Genomic DNA, 23,758 nt, shown 5'->3' on the forward strand with positions numbered 1-23,758 from the left:
AATATATAGGGTTATTTTTCAAGTGATCTGACTGAATTCCATGACCATCTTATTACATTTTGAAAATATACACATATTTTATCAGGTTTTTTAATTCATAAAGAAATTAGGAAATGGTAAGTGGTTATGACTCCAATAAATAATGTGAAACACTAGATACACTATCTAGTCTGGATGAGTCGAATATTCTGAGCAGTAAGTTCAGCTGGAGCACTGAGCAGCCCTGACATGCTGATGTGAATGAAGAATTCTCCATTTGGTTCTGAGTAGGAACAGATGCCTCATTTTCTTTGAGAGAGGAAATTACATTCTTCTAAGAGGAACTCTGCACTGCCAAATTAATAAGATAAGAAATTTCACCATCTCCTGGAATACATTAGCACGCAATTTCCCGACCATTACTCTTACTGAACTAGCCCTTGAGTGTGGAACCTCATGGAAAGCTGAGCTAATCTAGTCCACAACCAGCATTACTTTCAGAGCACTGAAGAATTCTTTTTAAATCTCTAAATTATGGAAAAATGGAAGCTATACACTTCCTTATCCTGACTCTGAGTAAGTGGGATATGAGGATATAAGCATTCTTGCACAGAGAAAGCATTAGAAATACTACAAGGATACTATTAAGTCCAACAGGTAGCTTACTGAAATACATAAAACTATGTGAAAAAATCACTTACATCAGGAATTAAGAATAACATTCCTTGAGCATCTTTTTCTTGTGTTCATTGAATTTCCTATTTAATAGTAAAAATATAGTAATACAATATAGCTCACTAAAATCATGCAACTGAGCTGAAAACATAAAATATTCATTCCCACAACCCCCAAAATTTATTGAATACCTATTACAGTAGAGCATACTATGTACATGCTATACTGAATTCTAAGAACATAAAGTGAATTAAGACAGCATCCCTCCTTTGAGATCTACAGACTAAGAGAGGAGATCAACTCAGAAATAATCAGTTATGGGGATCCCTGGGTGGCTCAGCAGTTCAGCACCTGCCTTGGGCCCAGGGCTTGATCCTGGAGTCCCAGGATGGAGTCCCACATCAGGCTCACTGCAGGGAGCCTGCTTCTCCTTCTGCCTGTGTCTCTGCCTCTCCCTCTTCCCCACCTCGCTCTCTGTCTCTCTCTCGCTCTGTGTCTCTCATGAATGAACAAATAAAATCTTTAAAAAAAAATTTTTAAAAGAAATAATCAGTTATAATAGTGCATGGTTATATGCAGGAATAGAAGTATGTACCAGATGCTATGGTAGCCATAGGAATGGGATCCAAAGCAAATAGTTTGCATTATGCATTGTTATTTGGATCACATGCTAAATTAGAAACTCTATGAAGGCAAAAATTTTATCTGCATTTACACCACTATATAATCAGTGTCTACTACATTGCCTAGATCATTGTAGGCATTTAAAAAAAATACTGTCAGGTAATGAGCTAAATGTTTCATTCAGTAGGGGCAATACTTGGACCATTCATTCAGTAGGGGCCATACTTGCCCCCATTCTATGGGGCAAGTACAGTAATTTAAAGAAAAGATTTGACTTGCTAAGTTGCTTATCAGAGAAATCTTGTATTCAAGGTGAGTTCGGCCTACAAAAAAAAAAAAGGTAGATAAGGAAAAAGTATCTTTCCTCTGAGAAGGAAGATAAGGAAGAAAAGAGAGATAGGGACACAGAGGCAGAAAGACAGAGGAAGGGGGTAGGGAGGAAGGACAGGGAAAGAAAATTGAGGTCTTAGTCCTTAATAATGTGACCCTTCTTTAGAACCTTAAATCTTCAATTCAATTATTAAATACTCAAAGACTTGGCATGAATGGCTTTTATTGTATATTAGTGAGTTCTGACTCTCACATCCAGACTTATATAGGCAAGACAGTAGAATTACACAGATCATGGATTTAGGGAAGTCTCGTTCAACTTAACTGGAAAGTGGCTGACAGCTAACGTTGTGATCATAGTAAAGACATCTTCACTACATTTGAATATGTATGGATGATGAAGAAGATGGAAACTGTACTCCAGGAAGATATGGGAGTAGGTACCAAGTTGTGAAATGATACCATTTAGGAGGAACTATACTGGGAAAGAAAGGAAAGAGCTCATGTGGGAAGTACATAAAGACCACATAAGTAGGGACCAAATCATGAAAGGCCTTGGTTGTTAAAGAATTTGAACCCTATTTTCAATGCAATAGGGAACTATTTAAAACAAAATAATCAGAATAGTATACAACAATTAAGAAAGTGAAAATATCTAGTGAAGTAGTAATATTGTCATTCTCTCATAGGCAGATAGTAAGCACATTGGAAATGCAAAAACACAGGCCATTACAGATATCTGCTTGCCAAGTCTGAATTTTCAGCATCTAGGCAGATTTGAGCAAGAACTGATGCAGGCCGTATCATGAGTGCCCATTTCTGTCTACTAATTATTTACAACAGTTCAGCTCAGCATTTGGGCAAAAGAAGGAATGCTATACAAAATCATTTAATTTTAGGAAAAGGAGCTTAGGAAAATGTGGTCATTATAAAAAGTAAAAAGGAATAGTTTAAAATAAAATAAACCACAGAAAGTCTGGAGACTATTTTAAAATACACCATTAGAAGCCCAAGACGAATTTTTTGTCATGAATCATAAAAACAAGCCAGATGCAAAAAAAAAAAAAGAAGAAGAAAAATGCTTTCACAGCAAATTGGTATAGTAGAAGCTGACTTCGCAGAGCGTACATAGGCATAAACTGTAAAGATTTCCAAATATAAGGGAAAAAGGAAGCTTCCTAAATGTAACAGGTCAGATACAATTATAAATTAAGCAAACCAGAAAAATAATTGTGAAACTATCTTACAAGGAAATTCAAAGCCAATAATGAAAAGGATCCTTAAAAATGTCAAAGGGAAGAAAGAATCCAAGCACAATATACAAAGAAACCGGGATGCCCGGGTGGCTCAGCGGTTCAATGTCTGCCTCTGGCCCAGGGCGTAATCCTGGGATCCAGGATCATGTCCCGCATCGGGCTCCTGGTGGGGAGCCTGCTTCTCCCTCAGTCTATGTCTCTGCCTCTCTTTCTCTCTCTCTCTCTCTCTCTCTCTCTCTCTCTCTCTCTCGCTGTGTCTCTCATGAATAAATAAAATTTTAAAAAAAGAATACTAAGGAATCCTAAATATAAAAGCATGCATTGGGGGAATATTCAGACAATGTTTAGTTATTTTCTGTTTTGACTGGTTTATTCATTTGAAGATTTCAGACTTAAACTGTATATTGAGGTAGTCATGTGAGAGGTGCTTAAGTCAAACTACTAAAAATACATTAAGTGTTTTATTCATTGGGAAATCTGGCACTAACATCTGTGATGCTATAGCATCTACACAAAAATTATGGAAGAACTTAAGAGTGAAATGTTGACTAAGGAGTCAAGACACATTACTGTCAATAACAAATTAGACCAAGCCAGAAAAGGAAAATCGTCAATATGACCCCATTCATAAACACAGAATCCAGTAAAGACCTTGGAAATCTAAAACTTATTTCACCCAGGCAATTTGATGAAATCTGTTATAAAGTGGGGGATAACTATGTACTTAACACAACAAAACTCACAGAGGAACCACGGTCCTGGAAGAGGAAATGATGCTTGACTAATCTATTAGAGTTGTCAAGCTAAGTAAGCATTTGGACAGGAGAGAACTGGTGAATATAATTTATTTGAATTTTCTAAAGGCCTCTGACAAGGTTCATACCAAAACTACTTGAACGTTGAGTCACCATGGGATTTAGGAAGATGTTTTGACATGCTTAAGGAGCCAGTTTAGAGTCAAGAAACAACAAAAAGTAGGGCCAAATATTTCTTCAGGTAGAGAAGTTCAAATGCTGGAAGCTTCCAAGGAGTGGAGTGCTATAACTTCTCTAGAAAAAAGCAGCACCCATAGAATTCTCTAGACTTGGGGCACCTGGATGGCTCAGTTGGTTGGGCATCTGACTCTTTATTTCAGCTCAGATCATAATCCCAGGATCCTGGAATGGAGCCCCACATCAGGCTCTGTGCTCAGCAGGGAGTCTGCGTGAGGATTCTCTCCCTTGCCCACCCCCTCTTCTCTGTGCATGCTCTCTCTCTCTCTCTCTCAAATAAATAATTAAATATTTAATTTATATAAAATTAAATTAATTTTATTAATCAATTTAATTTAAAATAATTTAATCTATTAATTTAAATAAATAATTAAATCTTTTCAAAAAAGAATTCTCTAGATTTACATATAATATCACAGTGATTTTTACCCTTAAATCTATCCAGAAGCCTACCCCAAAATTCCAGCACCCCGGCAAGGTCTCATGAGAAGGAGATGAGAGGAGAAGAGGAGGGGTTGGGGAGGAAAATGAGAAGTTTCATCTCCTCTGTGAGGATTTCTGGGCCTCTATCAAATGCTAGGGAATTCTTGAGTATTTTACCACAAATCCTTAGAATCACTACTGGGCAATTCAAAACCCTTCCAGAAATCAAAAAACCAAATTGTGAATGATCATCATTAAAAAGTTCTGTGATGCTCTTAGTGGATAGTTAAAGGACTAGTGAATTAATGAAATATGTGTTATATTTTATGTAACCAGAGGATTAAAAAGAAAATAACATTACAGAGTTGGTATTAAACATAAAATCCATATTGCCCTCCAAAAATGATGCTAGAAAATTATAAAATACTGCAATGACCAAGATTTAACTAAGCCTATGAATACCAGACAGGGTATAAATATATTTGGAAGTACTTTTAAAATTGTCTTACCCCTACATATCCTAGAGTCGTAGATTTAGCTGAATCTTCATTTTTCTGGAAAGAATCTTCACTGCACAAATTTGATCCCACATACAGATTACCTGTTCATACAGAGCACGGCCTTAACCAAAGATGAAATTCCTAAAATACGTAAAGCTTATTTCCATGGTGATATGATGATCTTCTACAAGAAATACTGATTGCTCTCTATAGAAGTTTGAAATATGGAAAATGTTAACCCTCCATCAGGACAATTTCACTCTCTTTTTATCAAAAAGAAAACTTCATACCAAATTTTAGGTTAAGATTTTCTCATCATCTTTTACGGTATTTTACGAAATCTTTTTTGTTGTTTCAGAAACTAGTGAAGACAACTAGAACTAAATTTCTACAAACCTCAGACAAGATTGTTTTAGGAGTGAAATAAATGCAGTAACACTTGCTGATTAATAATCTTGATGGGTTAACATATGATTGATTACTAAAATTTTTGTCCTTCCACAATCTAAAATAAATAACTTACTAATAGACTTAATATCGGATTAAATTCCATTTAGTTCTAAAAGTCTATGATTCTTTTAACAGTCACATGAAATGCAGTATCATTTGCAGAAGTCTAAACAATAAAAACTAATATAATACTTCACATTAAAAAAATAATAATCTACTACATTATTAACCAAAGAAATAAACCACACATGATAAGGGTTAATTACAGATTTAAATTAGACTTGGCCAAATATCAACATATTCTGGAAATGCAGAAAATGAAGAAATTCTAAGTACGTTGAAAATGACAGATTTTTCCAGTGGGTTAAGATCTACGTTCTACATTTCCCCTTTACCTTTAAGTATTTAGTGGTTTTAAGATAGTTTGGAAGGCCAGTATTAGAAATTTCTATTACCAAGTCTAACCTCCAGAATAAAATGTGGCCTTCTGCGCCAATATTCCTCTTCCATAGCTAAATTCTTCTGGAGAAAAAAATTCCACGATAACATTAATTAAAACAGAACCTTTTATTCAGTGTTCTTTGTAAAGTCTTAGTAGAAACTGAAACATACACTTTTCAAAAATAATATATGTCCTATATGGCTATGTAATTTCCAGCTTAGTGCAATGCAAGGGCCTTAAAAATCCCTCTGTGAAGTATATTTTATGTGTATCCTCAGTTGTTATGGTTTGCTTTAATTTATGTAATTATGTATGAGGTCAATATGGAAAACGAGCCCTCACTCATTACTGGCAAACATTCCTGAACAATGTGTATGCCTCCAGCAATCAAACTAACAGGCTCACAGAACACAGCAAAGGTCAAATGAAAGCAACCAATTGTTCAGCCACTAAACGATAGTGATTGTTTCCTATATCATAATTGTACTTTGGAGATGGCTTAACAGGCAATAAATTACATCCAAAATGCTCTCAGATGACAAACAACAGGAAAAGAAGTGACTAGAGTTCATCCTAATTGTCACGTTATCAGGCCACAAACACAAATCTCATCCTGTTAGGTCAATATAAAAATCCTTGAGACACAATGCATATGAGATTCCTATTTGAAATTTAGCTTTGGGACAAAAATATTTGAAGATGTAAATTTTCAAGTGCCATACAAGTTCTCAAAGATTAAAATGTTAATTTGCGATGTTAATGTCTCTGTGGTCTACCAGTAGTGTTCATCTTATAAGGGAATCAACCTAAACCAGGCTTGGATTTCATCACCTCCGTCAAAAAAAAAAAGAAAAAAAGATTCTTTGAAAGATAAAGAATTTCAATATATATAATAAATGTTCCATCTTTGTTCTGGAATGAATTCACGGAGCTGGTCTTTGGCTTTTTGAACACGAAATTCATTTACACAGATTGTCAGAAGAAAACAAGGATCTGTTTAGCCCAATGTCTTACGAATCCCTTCTAGCATCCCTAAATGACTATAAAGCCTCTGCTTGGTTACTTCCAGAGATGGAGAACTTCCCACTTCGATGGGAGCCCATTCCATTTTCGGTTAGGTCAAATCATTAAGATCTTCCATAGAGATTTCACATGGCATTTAGAGAGTGTCTATGTGTAAACACTGAGCAGCTGTCTTTAATGTAATTCAATCAGCATAGCATGGACTACCTGGCAGCCAAAGTTGATCCACTTACACTTTTTACTATATGGAGCTACCTTGGTCTGTTGGGAGTTATAAGAAATAAGTCCTTCAAATACTTTTAAGACACACTAACAGGGGCCCTATCCTAGTATGTTCCCTTCTTATCTTCCGTGATATGAACTCAATCACTTCACCCCTTGTATTACAAAAGAATTATCATATTCTCCCCTGGACATACTTCCAAAAGGTACTTTCTTTAGAAACTAAAAGGATCTCTATGCCAAATGGTGTTGGAGTTAGTCCCAAATTTTCTTATGGTTTATATTTAATAAAGGCATAATGACAAATGAAGCAATCTTCTTCAGATTGAAGACACATATCATCTACATAGCAGATCCTCCCAAGAAAAGGAATAGTGAAAATAACTATTGACTGTCTTGTTTTCTGTAATATCCATGACTAAAGACATGAATGCACGACAAAGGCTTAAAGAGAAGTGATGGTCTAGATAACCTGCACATTCAGTAAACACCTGACATTTAGCTATTGCTTTTATAAGACTCCATTTCAGTTAGCTTACTCTCCTTCCACAATGAGTTGCCAAGGTGTGTTTAATTAAATTCTTAAATTAAAATCAAGGTGTGCTTTCATTAAATTAAAAGACCATAAATACACATATTCCTCTATAACTCTATAACATTCTCAACTTCAAAATAGCTAGAGTACCTTCTCAAATTTTACTCTCTGTAATTATTTTCAAAGCTCTGCCATAACTGAGCTTTTTTCAACTGACTGCACACATCTTACATACTTCTCAGTAGCTTTGGTAAAACCATACCCTAGTAAGAAAGGATAGAAAAACCATTTTTATTGTAAAAGCCACTCTGTTTTTTTAAGAAATCATGCAACGATGGAGTCCACCTGAAAACTGTATTGTTGGGTCTATGATCCTAGTAATTACTTTAGAAAGAGATCTGTGATTGTTCCTGTGTTTGCTGAAGAGCCTTGAAAACAAAAAGCCTTATAATCTAAGGCATTAAATTATTTCCAAACTTCTAGAATAAGAAAAAAGTGTCTAGTATAGAAGAAAATCTGTATTAGGTAAAACAAATCTCATTGGAACATTTATTTAAGTACCTGGAGTACAAATAAAAGCTAAGAAGTTTTGTAAACTTAATCCATACCACGCACTGTGTTAAATGTGTTAGTTCTCTTGATTGATAAAGGAAGTAGGTAGCAGAAACTCTCACGCCATGTGAGGGATGAGGTGACTGAGGCTTGCTGAGCTGAACTGTCCTGCTCGGAATCCCACAGCATGAGCTATGAGCATAGCCTGAGATACGGATTTTTTGCAACATGACTTCCGAGGGCCCACTCTTCAGAATGTCCTGTATACCTCCCCTGGACCAGCCAAGTGCGAGGTACTGGGGCTGAGACAAATACGCAGAAATAAAAATTATCTCTATCTTTCAGTCACAAAGGAGGGAGAGTAGAGTCAAGTAATCACAATGCAGTGTGAACAGAAAAATTCAAAATTTCGGAGACTGACGTCGGAGTCATCTACCTTTTTATGTACTTCAACGCACATGATCTCATTCGATCCTCACACAATATGAAGCAGTCAGAACAAGTATCTCACCTTCTACGTTTTATTTAGATTTAGAACCGGAGGCCCAATGTGTAGGATTTAAAATAGAAAATCATGCAGCTGGTAGACGGAGGTGCTAGGATTTATGCTGAAAGCTTCCAACTCCCAAGTATAATAATAGGTTAAGGTCAACATCCTGTGATTAAGTCATGAGGCCAAAAAATTCTGAATTGTATCTCTGTGATGTTTCTTCAGAGAAATTAGGATGACAAAGGGCAGGACAGCTAATGTGCTAATTTGAAATGGCTGGGAGACCAACACACAGTGTAGCTCAACTGAAAATTCAGACTTCAAAGCTTCCCCACTGAATCTGCAGTGGAACACAGCCAGATGTCCAGGTGTAGAACGGGCTGGCTCCCCACAGGGGTCCCTTCCTGTTATCCTGGCTCCTGTTACTCCACCCCTTGGGAAAATAGTTGGAGTACCAATGAGGTTTTGAGGTTCCAATTCCAGAGCCTGGCTTTTTGGAAGAATCTGGCCTTTTCTGGTCCGAGACCAGGCTTAGCAGGGAGATTGGGGGGAAAAAAAAATCTCTATTTCAGAAAAGATCTGGGGATGGAGAATGTTGTTGTAGAGGGAAGGGGAGAAATCAAAATGATTTAGAAATGCAAGTGTAGGACACCTGGATGACTCAGTTAAAGGTCTGACTCAATTATGGCTCAGGACATGACCCCAGGGTTGGGAGAACTGATTATCCAGCCCCACGTGGGGCTCCATACTCAGCTTGGAGTCTGCTTGTCCCTCTCCCTGCCCCTGCTTGCACTCACTTGCACGTGCAAGCTCTCTCTCATTCTCTCTCTCAAATAAATAAATGAATAAAATCTTAAAAAAAAAAAAATGAAAGTCCAAGATCTCACCAAGATGTGGAGGCAGATGAGGAATTTCATGTATCTCGAAGTGCTTGGAACTGGTTGACTAGTTTGGGATGACAAGTAACAGTCTGCATTTTAAAGATTTTATTTATTTATTTTAGAGAGAGAGAGAGAGTGCACAGTGGGAAGGGGCAGAGGGAGAGGAAAAGGGAAAGACTTCCAAGGCCACTCTGTAACCAGCATGGAGCCTGACAGGGGGCTTGATCTCACGACGCGGAGATCATGACCTGAGCTGAAAACAGGAGTCCGGCGCTCACATCCGTTGCTTCATTTGATTCTCACAACAGCGCTCTGCCAATAAGATCATAACCTCCCTTCTACAGATCAGGAAGTTGGACTGGTTCCGGGTTAAGCAATTCAGTCCAGGTCATCCTGGCAGTAAATGGTGAGCACAGGATTTGAAGACACATAAGGGGGACTCCAGCCGTGCAGGCTTTACCGACTGCATCGTATCTAACGGGCACATCAGCTGGGAAGAGTTTCCCTGGTTGACACGTCGACACCCATCTTTACAGGAAAGATTCGGAAGGCAGGGGAAGGGGTAAGTGGAGTGCACAGCGGTGGCACCGCGGGTGCGCCCAGTGTGACCCAGGCCGGGTGCCAACGTGCTCTCAGTGCCCTGGGCTTCCAGATCTTGCTCCCGTGGCTCAACTGCCTCCCCTGTATCCATGATTCCTGGGTTCTGCTGGCCTCGCTTGCCACGTGCCCGACCCCTCTTACATCAGCGCTTTCACAGCCCTTCTGGTCGTTCTGGCAAGACATGTCTAGGTTCTCTGTAGCAGTCGCCAAAACAAGCATCTCAACATCTGGAAATCATCCTCCGTCACTTTCACCGGTAAGACACATTTGCCTTAAAAGGTACTTCCCATATGGACCCCCCAGGGATGCCACATGACCTTGGAGGACAGCTTTCCAACGTGCCCTGGTTGTACTGGAACCCACTGACTGCACACTCTGGCACTTTCTATCACGCTAAGAATGACACATTTTATGAGCCAGTGTTAGAACATCCTGAAGTTAAAATAATTTAAAAGGAACAAATTAAAACAAAGGATCAAGCAAACATAAAAGCACACACACACACAAGCACACACACTCACATGCACAAATGCTCTGGAGACAACCACCCCGGAAACTCGATCTTTTAATCCATAAGACGTGATCACTGAGAGTCACCATCAGTCACCAACACAAACTGCTCAAGAACAATGAAATGAAGACAGAGCAACAACGACACACACACACTATCTACGTGAAGTCCTAGTTCAACACTTACTGGTCGAAGGACTTCAAGTTTAGGAAAGATGAGCCTCCTTGGCCGGGTAAACCGGAATCCAGGTGCTGCTTTTACCTCTCCGGCTGGCGTGAGCGGTTTTGGCAGGTGAGTGGGCCCCACAAGACGACCGACACTTTGCCCTTGTCTCTGCACTGCGGCCTCCACAGCCGGCCGCCTGCCTGACTGCTCGTGGTCAGACCTTCACGCCAACTGCACCCCCCACCGTAACGCAGGCCGTTCTCCAGACCCGCACTGGCCAAGAGAACTCGCTGTGATGGGCGTGCTCCACCATGTGAGCTGCCCGGGGCAGCCCGGGGGCCCAGGGCCTGACCTAGGGTCCCGGGATCGAGTCCTGTGTCGGGCTCCCTACATGGGGCCTGCGTCTCCCTCTGTGTCTCTGCCTCTCTCTCCGTCTCTCATGAATAAATAAATAAAATCTTTTAAAGAAATAAATTTAAAAATAAAAAAATAAACTGTCCATAAAATCATCACCAGCCACACTGGTAGCGCTTGGATTTTAGTTATTTTAACTTAATGTAAATAGCTACAAGTCGTTAGGGATGTTATGCTGGACCATGCAGCTCCAGAACCTTACTTTGTTTTAATTCCTTTATGCCAATTATTATTAAAAAGTATCTATGTTTTAAAGAAATATTTAGTTTATATATTGCCTTATGCTATATTAATTTTCAGCTGCTGCTGTAACAAACTGTCACAGACTCAGTGGCTTAAGGACAACATCCATTGGGGCCCCTGGGTGGCTCCGCGGTTGAGCACCTGGCTTCAGCCCAGGGCATGACCCAGGGGTTCTGGGATCGAGTCCCACGTCGGGCTCCCTGCAGGGAGCCTGCTTCTCCCTCTGCCTGTATCTCTGCCTCTCTCTGTGTGTCTCTCACGAATAAATAAATAATCTTTAAAAAAAAATAAAGACAACATCAATTTGTTTTATCTTATAAGCCTGAAGCTCAGAAATCCCAAATGAGTCTGTCTAAATCAAGGGGCTGGCTCTCCTCCCGTGGGGAACTCACTGCATTGCCTGTCGGCTTCTAGAGCCTGCCTCTCTTCGTTGGCTCATGGTCCATCCCAGCTTCAAAGCCAGTGACATTAGGCCCGGCCATCTCATCCTGTCGGCTCTCTGGTTCCTCTGTCCAATTTCCTCTCCCACTTTTATAGTATATTCATTTCTTAACTGCATTTGTAACAAATTACTACACATTTACTGGCTCAGCAACACAAATTTATCGTCTAACAGTTGTAGACACCAGAAGTCTGAAATGGGATACACGGGGCTAAAATCGATGTGTGGACAGGGCTGCACTTCCTCTAGATGCCCTGGAAGGGAACCCATTTACTGGGTCTTTTCCACGTTAAGAGGCCACTTACACCCCTTGACACATGGCCCTGTCCTAGTTTTCATAACCAGCATCTTCAAATCTCTCTCCGACTCTGGCCCCTGCTTTCATCGTCACATCTTCTTTTGCAACTGCGTTTCTTCTGCCTCCTTCTGGTGCCTTGGGCCCACCCAGTTAGCGCAAGTTAATGGTTAATGTCCCTCTCCTGAAGTCAGCTGATTCGTCTCCACAATTCCATCTATACACTTAATCATCCCTTGCCATGTGAGGTGACGCATTCACGGGTTCCAGGGATCAGAGCGTGGGCATCTTTGGAGGGCTGTTAATGGCCGGCCGCACCCTGCAGAATTCCAGTTCCATGTGGTCAGAGGCCTGCTCCCGACTTCATCCCCAGAGCCAGGGACTGTATCTGTCACACTGCACTCAATAAATAGTTGTTAAATAAATAAATTTTGTTTCCTTTTTCAGGGAAATAATTTTTTGGCTACGGATATTGAAGATTGTAGAATTTTAAAAATAAAAGCACAAGAAATGCCATAAAATTACAATTTATAGTACCTTTGAAAACAAACCAATATGTTGTTTCTTTTCAACATATTTTCCCTTCATAAGGACTTGCCAAGACTTGGAAGTTTCAAATAAGCTCAGTTTTCTGATATATATTGATGGCCTTGCCCCATATATTAATTTTAAGAGTCTGATTATCCTGCTTTGTTGGAGACATTGCCCCAATGAGACATATGCATTAAATAAGCACATTGATGCATTAATAGAAAAATTTGATGTTATTTTTGCATACCCCAAAACACATATCTATCTCAACTATATTTTTGTGCCAAATATGTGTTATCTAAGAATAAATTCCATTAAACTGACAGTGTAAAATCACATTACCATCTGTAACTTCCAAAATAGCTAGCTAGTACATATCTAATATTAATTTACATGAGGGAATATAACAAGCATATGCTCTATTAAGTTACTGTAATAATTTGCAATAAAATAGTGAAAATGATTGAGGATTAGTTGCCATGGTAGCTAAAAAATAACATCTGGTTACAAAATGGAAAATTCAGCCTAGGCAACTGCTAATATGACTATGTAATGGCTCCAACTACCTTCTAATTTTTTACCCATCTCCCCAGTGGACAGCACTCAGCACTCAGGCCATAATATAACAAGGAGTTAAATATTGTGTACGTTTAATGAAAATTATATATAAATATATATGGATCTCTCTCTCCCACATACATACACATATAAACATACGTATATAAAAAGATGTAAATACAAATAATGCTAATACTTTCAGATCACATTAAAAGTCCCAATTTGCTAACTTCTTAAAAAAATTGTTTCTTCTGTGTTTACTAAAGCATATAAAAATCATAACACATCTAGAAGTTTAATCCAAGACAAAAGCAAAAACATGGAAGAGTGGTAAAGAATTGAAAACATTGAGTTAGTAGAGCATGTGAAAGACATAAGGAAAAAGGTCCAAAAAGAAAAGAAGTATCATTTCCTCATTCATCTTAAACAATAATCAGTGTCCTGTTATCTTCTTACGTAAGAAATGATATTTGCAGCACTTTACCAATGTGACTGGACTCAACAGAGAACCCAACTGAGACCACCATCCACTTCAAAGTGTATCTCACGCATGCCAGTAACAGAAAGTCTGGAATGTAACATGCTTTGGATGACAAAAATAAAATGTGGGCTAATTCTTTGGTGAACTAAACGTTTTGTGGCATTCTGGTTTGAAATAAAACTTTGCCAAGAGTTTGGTCAAAATGCTCTGTTCTCTCTGGTATTTCCTGGTTTGAAGAAACAACTTACCATTTTTACAATCAATAAAATGGATGAAATAACAAACCATTTTTATCTGATACTTACCTAAATTGGAAAAAGAAAGTTTATCGTGACAACTAAATTGTTAAAACATTCCAATTCCAGGGTCACCTGGGTGACTCAGTTAAGCATCTGCCTTGGGCTCAGGTCATGATCTCGGGGTCCTGGGATGGGGACCCCTGCTCAGCCCTCTCCCTCTCTGTCCCTCTTCCCATGTGTGTGCACATGCAGGCACCCTCTCCCTCTCTCTCTCAAATACATTTTTTAAAATTAAAAAATTTTTTTAAATTATAAATAACATATTAAAAAATGCTTTAAAAATGACATTTCCATTCTGTGTACTTGCTTTTCTGTCTCTCTGGGTAGACTGAGCTCAGTGAGGCCAGGCAGCGTGTCTCACACTGTGGTATGCCCACGGCCTTGAGCAGTGGCTGGAACGCAGTACATAGCCAACAAATACTTGCTGAATTTTAATTAGAAAGTCGAAGTCTTTAGGGTTATCATATCAGTAATTAATAGAAGGGTCCCTGAGAGTCTACAATCCTCGTCAGAACCTGACGATATGTGCAGTGACTGACTCCATAGTAATGGCTTTATTAATTTATGGAAATTTATGTTATTTTTTATAGCAAGTATTCTTAAACCATACAGATTAAATATCACACCAAGGCGGAGTTTACACTATTTGCTCATATAATCCACTGGTCACAGTCCTCTATTTTTATACCAGTAAGTCCTTTAGAACATAACATAGAACTAAGCTGAGTAGAATTTAAATGTGCGACTTAGGTAACCACTAAATGAAATTAGTTCAGAAACAAATATATTAGAACATATAAGAAGCCTAACCACTGGAAATTTTGCTTTGGTTCTTAATTATTTGAACAACTATTCTCTCAAAGGCCTTTGAGAAAGGTCAGCTCCACACTCTAAAAGCCGGTACCTACTCTCCATCACCCCCCTTGGGCCTCCGTGATGGAAGTCCTGTCGAGCTAAGACTAAGAACCTTTCCGGAGGCTTCCACAGCACTGTGTACTCCTGCCTGCTTTCCTCTGAAACTTTCACTCATTTTCTAACAGCTCCAATTTCCCCCTTTCCTAAACTTACCCCACGCTTATTATGCTTATTATCAAAAATTAATGTATTTTTGTTCAGTGCTTATGTATCCTATTTCTGAACTTAATTACTTCAAGTGTTTCCTTTGCAACTACATTAGAAGCTTCCTAAGGTTAGGAACCATGGCATCTAGTTCTGATTTTTAATAAATATACAGATTGGGTGTACCATAGCCCTTGGCCCGGTATACAGGCCAGAAAAATATTTGTTACTGTAGATTAATTATCAAGGGACAGCATTTACACAAATGTAAAACATTTCTGCATATGATTAAATAATAACTTGTTTGTAATTATCTTCACAGAAAGCTAAATGTTTTGATAAAAATGTCACTACAGAAGGAAGAAAAAAATTTCTTAGCAAATAAACATTTTCATTGGAGATCCTCCCACTGAAAATGCTTGGTGCAGAGGTCTGGTTTACGTAGTTTTAACTAATTTATAGACAAGTTTAAGCAGATCTACACACATGCTGTTCCCTATTTATTAGTTCTCTTTACAAAAATTTATGGCTGGTTGTGTCTCTCATACCAGGACTCTGTAGGTTAAGAAGACCATTTCTTATTTTTCTACCTCCATTGTCTGAGCTGGAACTTAGAATTCAATAATATTTGACCAGTGACTTTCTCACTAATTTTATAATCAGTGGAGTGCAGAAAGCTAGGACAGAAAACCTAATAATTAAGGGTGTCTCACTGAGTGCTAAATCCACATCATTTTTTCTTTCCAAAGTCATTTTTGGCTCTTATCCTGTAACACATCCTGTGATTGCATCTGCTGACAAGGTTTCCTATTTCATCTCAAGTAAAAATTTTAGTTGGATAAATTAAAAATTGTTTGCTTATTTTCTCATTACAGCTTTTCATGATAATCCTCAACTTTCGTTGTCTGGGAAAAAAAACATCTAAAAAAAAAAATTAAATCTCTACAAGACCAAATGATACCTTCCCAAATCGTGGCCCGCCACAGCTTTGGTCTCACTGAGGTCTCTAAGGATGCAGCACTAAACAAAACCGATTTTTGTGTAGTGTGGAGAGCTTTTCTTCTGACCAAACGTGTCTTGCTCCTTTCCGTTTCTATGAGAGACTGTTGGGACCGGGAGCCAGAATACCTAAATTCTGTACCTCTGTCCAAAATCCACTGCATCGTTTATGTTTTGTGAGTCCCGGTTTCCTCACTTGTCAATTCAGGTTTTTGGGTTCCACGTGTGCATCAACTGAGTACATGCACCTGGCGAACTGTGGAGTCCTACCAGGTACAGTGTGATGTTAGTTACGGAGGCAGCAAACTCTCCAAATGAACGTCCGCGGAACATAGATCACTGGCCAGGAGAGAACACCCTAGCCTTACCTCTGGGAAAGTGTCTCTCTTTTAATCACTGTGATTTCACGACCTGTGGTGGGGGTGCGAGTGACAGTTAGGGTCGGAGGGAAAGTTAAGATGACTGTCCAAAAGTACAGGGTGGCGGCTCCCAGCTGGAAAAAGAAACATTAAGGATTATGACGCAGAAGCACTTTGAACAATGGTCTGACAACCAAACTTCTCAACAAAAACAAATAATTTACTGATAATTTAATCTCTGCATCATGTTAGCACAAGCAGACCAATAGTTAGGACAGTTGGTCCTGAGGAACATTCCAAGACATGCAATTTAATTAATGACATTAAATCAATTTTGTACTGCATTAAAGCTGATGCATTAAAGTAACTGAATCATTGAGGCAATAATGCGTTCTTTTTGATAACAGCCTGAGCTATCACGACCCTCCGCTCCTCGCTCCTCCCCACACCCCCGCCGGCACCCACAGACAGCTTTCACCTGAAGCCGCATTGGCCTCTCTGCCTCCTTTTTTTTTTTTTTAATTTTTATTTATTCATGATAGTCACACAGAGAGAGAGAGAGAGAGAGAGAGAGAGGCAGAGACACAGGCAGAGGGAGAAGCAGGCTCCATGCACCGGGAGCCCGACGTGGGATTCGATCCCGGGTCTCCAGGATCCGCCCTGGGCCAAAGGCAGGCGCCAAACCGCTGCGCCACCCAGGGATCCCTGCCTCCTTGCTTCTGGCGTCAAAGCTTATGACACTCCCAGCTCCTGTCTGAGGCTAACCTCTCCACCCCAACACCCAACCCTGTGCCTTTCTGTATCGTGGGCAACCTCTGTTGCCCTTTCTGGATCTTCAAAATAATCAGTCTTCCTGGGACACCTTCTCTCAAACTAAAACATCCCATCCTGTCATCTGAAAATAAAGCAAAATTCCTTACTTGATTCTACCTCTTATCCCAACTATGGTCCTACATTTCTTCATCACTTCACAATTCAGCTTTTTATTGGATAGGGAAAGGAAAATAATAATCTATACTTTTATCACTACTACTATTAAATACAGAATTTATAATAAATTGTCTAAAAAATCAAATTCTAATAATGAGATGATCCTATCCCATTCTATGCTTCAAGACTAGCTGCAGTTTTCTGCAGTTTTTTGCAGTTTTCCTACCAAACAATGCTGATTAATATGAGTATTTCTTCATGTCCTTTTTCCTAACTGGACATCGTCCTCTTGCTCCTCTCATGTCCTTTCCGCTAGTTACCACACTTCCGTCATTTATGTTTGGGGGTCTATCTTCTCCAGGAAACCAACCCTTGGCATTCTTTTTCATCCTATTATATCATGTTTTACCTTTAGGCTCAAATGTCGATTCCCCTCATTAAGGGACTTTATGTCTCTGAAAATACCTGATCGTGTGTTAGTCATCTTTGTGTCCCTAAAGCCTGACTAAAGTCTCTATAAATAAAATAAATTATAAAATTAACTTTTGTTTCAATTTCATACCCAATTCATGTGCTTTGAAGTATATATTTTTATGAGGCTTCACAGAAAGAAGTACTAAATATAGCTAACCTATATATAAAAGCTGATTCCATCTTTTCAAGTTTACTATTGATATAGAAACCTAGGAAAGATTGAGCAATATAATTGAAAAACAATCTCCTAATCAACTGAGAGAAGCCACTTGATTTTGAACCATCAAAAAATATATTTCACTTTAGTTATTAATCACAAACATTTACTGAGGATCTACAATATGTGTAGCCCTAGAAATGCATTTGATTTTCTGGGTTTCAGAGACAGTCTTTAAGTGTCTATTTAAATTGCCCATAGTCAATACACAGCGTGCTATCAGTTTCAGATGGATGATTTAGGTGTCCACACCACCTCGGGTGCCCACCACCACAGGTGCTCCCCTTAGCACCCACCACCTACTTTATCCACTGAGAGATGGTCTTGTTCTGAAGGAGCAGATGATAAAACCAACAGCTCAATGTCATTTATTGAAAAGTGCAAATAAAGCAAAGGACAACACAGAAGATCCTTTTGAGTGCTAAAAGTGCCATAAAAAGGGGAAGAACCGACGTCTGGGAGGACTACAGAGGTTTCTAAAAGGAGGCACGTCTGACCAGATTATGATCAGAAGGACTTGGGTGGGAGGCAGAGGAAGGAGCTAAGGAGTGAATGCGGGGAATGGCTGCGCTGCTGCGCCCTTCACCCCGCAGGAGGGGTAGGGAGCCTCCATCTAGTTCCCTCTCAGCACAGATCCCACGGTACCATCCCTTATTTTACTTGTGCCCACGAGATGATTAGCTCCTTGGGGGCAAGGATTAAATATTTGTTTCTGTATCAGTCAGTAAAGTGCCTGGTAAACAACAGGTACTCAGATGTTTACTGAAGTAGTAAATGAATGAATGAACACAAGAAGGGTCTCGTAGATGTATGCTGGGACTACCTTCTGCTCTAGAGAAAAGCAAATCAAAACCACCAACACTTGAGATTAGCGCATTATTGCCTTTATTTTTAAATATTTTATTTATTCATGAGAGAGAGAGAGAGAGAGGGGCAGAGACCTAGGCAGAGGAAGAAGCAGGCTCCCTGCAGGGGCCCGAAGGGGGACTCCATCCCAGGACCCCAGGGTCACGCCTCGAGCCCAAGGCAATGCTCACCCACTAAGCCACCTGGGCATCCCAAACATTATTTCCTTTGATAAAACGTCAAAATTTTCATAATCATCTGAATTAAATCCCAACGTCACTAATGCAATCTTATAATGGTTTTTGAGGGGGATCTTCCTTCCTTCCCAAAGTGTATTATTACCAAGGGCTAGAAAATGACCAGTAGGTCACTTACTTTAGACCCTGACAGTGACTCCCACTGGCACCTCTGATTTGAACGTGGAGGTGAGCATTTCTGGGTAGCATTTTTGTTAATCTTTTCAGATTTTTTTTTTAAGATTTATTTATTCACGAGAGACAGAGAGAGGCAGACGCAGGCAGAGGGAGAAGCAGGCTCCCCACAGAGAGCCCAATGTGGGACTCAATCCCAGGACCCCCGGGTCATGATCTGAGCCAAAGGCGTCGCTCAGCCACTGAGCCACCCAGGCGCCCTCTTTTCAGATTTTTAATCTAAATTTTTCATGCACCTGGGATCCCTGGGTGGCGCAGCGGTTTGGCGCCTGCCTTTGGCCCAGGGCGCGATCCTGGAGATCCGGGATCGAATCCCACGTCGGGCTCTCGGTGCATGGAGCCTGCTTCTCCCTCTGCCTATGTCTCTGCCTCTCTCTCTCTCACTGTGTGCCTATCATAAATAAAAAAAAAAAAAATTTAAATTTTTCATGCACCTGAATTAGACACATAGTTATGGGAAAGACATGCATACATACAGAAGGCTGCTCTCCACCCCCAGGACGTCTGGGAGTAAAATTCTAGCAGGATCTGGGGACATAAAAGGAAGGGAAATGGGGAAAAGCAGCAGAGAAACGCAGCCTCATTTTCCCTGCAGGAAAGGGAGGGCAAGCAGTATGTTCCAAAAAGTTCTGTGTTGGAAGAAATACTGACGGACCGCATCACCTCCCGGGTATTCACAGCAAACGTGTGCGTATTTCCCCACAAACCTAAGTGCGAAACACAGTAAGGACCTAAGAATAAGCGTGAATGCAGGCTGAGGAACTTGCTCCTACCGTGAAAGCCCACAGCCTTTTAATGCTCCTCCTCCTTGTCTCTTTTTTTTTAATATTTATTTATTCATTCATTCATTCATTCATTCATTCATGAGAGACACACAGAGACAGAGACACAGGCAGAGGGAGAAGCAGGCTCCGTGCAGGGAGCCCCATGTGGGTACGCGGGTCTCGATCCCGGGACTCCAGGACCGCGCCCCGGGCCAAAGGCAGGCGCCAAAGCGCTGAGCCACCTCGGGGTCTCCCCTCCTTGTTTTCCGAGTCTGGACAGAAGAGCAGTTTAGTAGCTTCAGTCCTCAGGGAAAGTCAAGGCGCTCGGCCCTGAGGACAAACCCATCAGCACCAGGAGCGCCTGAGGTGCAGGGACCGGCTGAGCACTGACCGGCCGGGGATGACGAGGCGGGATGACCAGGCCAGGACCGACCGGCCGTGGCTGACCCCGGGATGACCAGGTCGTGACCGACCGGCCGTGACTGACCCCAGGATGACGAGGCGGGATGACCAGGCCGTGACCGACCGGCCGTGACTGACCCCAGGATGACCAGGCGGGACCGACCAGCCCGGACCGACCCCCAGCCGGGACCGACCATGACCCACTGGCCGTGACTGACCAGGCGGGATGACCAGGCTGTGACCGACCGGCCGGGACCGACCAGCGGGCCGCCACGGGGGCCGAGGGAGCGGAGGGGGCGGGAGGGGCGCCCGGGGCCAGCGGGGGCTCAGGCGCCCGAAGCCTTCAAGATCTGAGGCTGTGGGTCCTGTTCCTGGGAGTTCGTTTCACAAGGTCCCTTAGAGACGCCGCGTCGCTCCGCGGGGTCAGCGCCGACTCTGGGTTCTGGCTCCGGTCGGACCTGAGGCTTGTGAGCACGACAGGCTCCAGCTGGGCCGAGGCCGCCCGACTCTCCCTGGGCGCCCGCACCGCCGGTAGAGGAATGGGGGGGGGGGGGCGCTCGCGGGTGCGCGTCCGCCTGCGGCCCAGGGCGTGACCCCGGGGTCCCGGGGTCGAGTCCCGCCTGGGGCTGCCTGCGGGGAGCCTGCTTCTCCCTCGGCCTGGGTCTCTGCCTGTGTTTCTCAGGGGTAAATAAAATCTCTAAAAATCCAAAAAAAAAAAAAAAAAAAGGAATTTTGCCTGGAAACGTTGTCTCCTTTTAGAAACTTCTCTAGAAACTTTGTCCGAAAGCCATTCCCTGAAAAGCGGACTGTTTTTCCAAAGAAGCTGGAGGCTGCGTTCCCAGGATGAAGCGCAGGGGCAGGGAACTGGGACGCGAGGAAAACCTCAAATCCTCACGTCGAAGCACGCGACACGTGACCGCGAGGGCGCGGCGCCCTGCAGCGTAGGCGCCGGTTCCCCGGGGAGCGGGCCGCAGCGGCTGCCGGAAGCTTCCGGGAGCGGCGGGGGCTGCCGGGAGCCGCGAGGGCTTCCGGGAGCGGGTCCTAGGCGGCTTCCGGGAGCCGCGGGGGCTGCCGGGAGCAGGTCGCGGGGGCTCCTGGGACCAGGTCCCGGGCGGCTTCCGGGAGCGGCCGCTGCACACGCGCCTGAGGCGGGCGGTCGCGCAGCGGGCTCCCCGCCGGGCTGCCCCTGGCGTGCAGGGTCGCGTGTCCCGGCCCCACCCCGACCGCGAGCCGCGTCTACAGTCGCTCCAACAACTCGGGAAGGTGAGGGAGCCTGTTCCCCGAAGCCCGACTCTAGCCGCAGGCTTCTCTGCGAGCGACTGGCGAGTGTTGAGGCCCCCCCGGAAGTAGGCTGAGGGGTGATGGGGCCTTGGTCTGAGCCGCGGACACCGGTCTTCAGTCTCGGCTTCCGACTCCGGGTGACCTCGGCCGGGGCGAGGGAGACGCGCCGCCAACAGGCCCTCGGAGGCTCGCTCGGACTCTGAGGCCGGCTCCCGGGGAGGGCGGGGGCCAGGACGGCAGGGGGCGCCGCCGACGATCCGCAGGGGCTGCGGCCCAGTCGCATCACGAAGTCATGCGTGCGTTCTCTTTTTGTTCGGTTTATCCTCTAGTCAAAGCCTCTGTTCTATTTTTTTCCTATTTAATCCCTAGTTTGAGGCTTTGGGAGGATAGTTAGACAAGCAGGTATGTTACTTTCTTCATGTCCACGGAGAGCCTTCTACTCTTTTGGGCCGCTGACATCATGTACCTCGAAGACGACGTCCAGGTCCCTGGGGGACCGCTGACGTCATGTACCTCGAAGACGACGTCCAGGTCCCTGGGGGACCGCTGACGTCATGTACCTCGAAGACGACTTCCAGGTCGCCTCGGGGGACTGCTGACGTCATGTACCTCGAAGACGACTTCCAGGTCGCCTCGGGGGCTGCGCAGGCCGCGCACTTCTCAGGCGGGCCTTGCCCCTAACTCTACATTTCAAAGATGAGTAACCTGCTCAAGATCATAAGGTTGCAAATGGCAAATGTAGACTCCAAAGACCCATATTCTAGTAACTGCTTATTGAAAGTAGGTGGAAAAGAAGTTTGAAATGTAGAAATTGCTAACCATAAAGGGCCCTAAGTACTGAAAATAGAAATAGTTGGAACTGAGGAAATTTCCAAAAATAGAGAAATCTGACTGTGAGACAATGACCTGTTTGTTCTGTCCATAGGCCTGATTGATAGTATATATACTGCTGTCCAGAAAAAAAAAAAATATATATATATAGAGAGAGAGAGAGAGAGCTATAGTATTGTAGTGTCTATTTATTCTAAAGTGGCTGTTTTAGGAATATAGAGTAAAAAAAAAAATAGAGAAAATAAAGAACAAAAGTAAAAAGATGTCACAAACTTCTCCAACCTCTTTGAAATTCTCTAAAGAAATCTAACAAGATATGTTACAGGTACAGTCATGAAGACTCCCATTACCGTGGTGCCTTCCATTTCAATGACTTCAATGAAGCTAACTGGCACCCTTGCATACCCGCAGAGAACCCATCCTCCCAAGCACATATGCCTTCCACATGGTGCACTACCGTAGAAGTCTATCCTGAAGAAACTCAAAAGTCCTCTTCAAAAACAGAATCTCGTGGGGAAACTTCCATTTTGATTATACTTAAGCAACTGTCAGTTTCTATTAGATTGGATCTGAAGTGATTCTAATGTCTTGATGGTGAAACCCTCCATGGGCAAGAAAACAGTGTCCACAAGAGCCATGTCTCATCCTCCTAAAGCGTGAGCCACAGAGTAGATGTGACAGTGGAGTTTTCACCCAGAGCCAGGGTGTCTGCTGATTCTGATGGCCAGAGAATAGTGGAAAAAGGATTGCAAAAGGCAAATTACCATATAATTAGCTCCCGTTGTAAGGGAGTAATACTAAAACTGTGCGTTATAGAACAGTAACTAAGGGAGCATGTGTTGTGCATTAGTGTCTTACAGAGCAGGAAAGTAGAAGACACTACACAGTTAAGTTTTGATTAGAGGTTAGGCTCCAAGGAAAAGTCTAACTTGAAGCAAAATTTGGGAAGGTGACATCCAGGTGGAGCTGCAGGGTAAGACCCTGATTCTCATGCAGAATTCTGAATGCTTTCCCTTCAAACAGAAAGGGAGATGAAAGCATATTTTCCTAAAACAAAAACAAAAGTTATCTATTTTAAAACTTTTTCTGGAACTGAACCTGCTCATTCCTCTAAGGACTGTGTAACATTGCACCCACGGAACAGATGTAGGTAGCTCAGGTAAGTGTAAGCTTTGGCAAGTTTATGAAACACTCATGCTGAATATGCCAAAATATTATTGAAAAATACTAGTTATCATAAAAATACTAATTT

The 23,758-nt window shown here is 42.1% G+C and overlaps 1 protein-coding gene and 1 long non-coding RNA gene across 2 annotated transcripts in view; both read right to left on the bottom strand.

Annotated features, from left to right (window-relative positions):
* The window catches only part of COL5A2 (collagen type V alpha 2 chain), a 138,493-nt gene that overhangs the window by 104,407 nt on the left and 10,328 nt on the right, over positions 1–23,758 (bottom strand). The window lies entirely within an intron of this gene.
* The window catches only part of LOC121501545, a 37,933-nt gene that overhangs the window by 12,544 nt on the left and 1,631 nt on the right, over positions 1–23,758 (bottom strand). Inside the window, exon 2 of the long non-coding RNA XR_005990626.1 lies at positions 16,340–16,464. This is a non-coding gene — a long non-coding RNA (uncharacterized LOC121501545). The remainder of the gene's footprint in view (positions 1–16,339; positions 16,465–23,758) is intronic.

Source organism: Vulpes lagopus, chromosome 11 (genome assembly GCF_018345385.1).
Source record: "Vulpes lagopus strain Blue_001 chromosome 11, ASM1834538v1, whole genome shotgun sequence".
NCBI lineage: Eukaryota > Metazoa > Chordata > Mammalia > Carnivora > Canidae > Vulpes > Vulpes lagopus.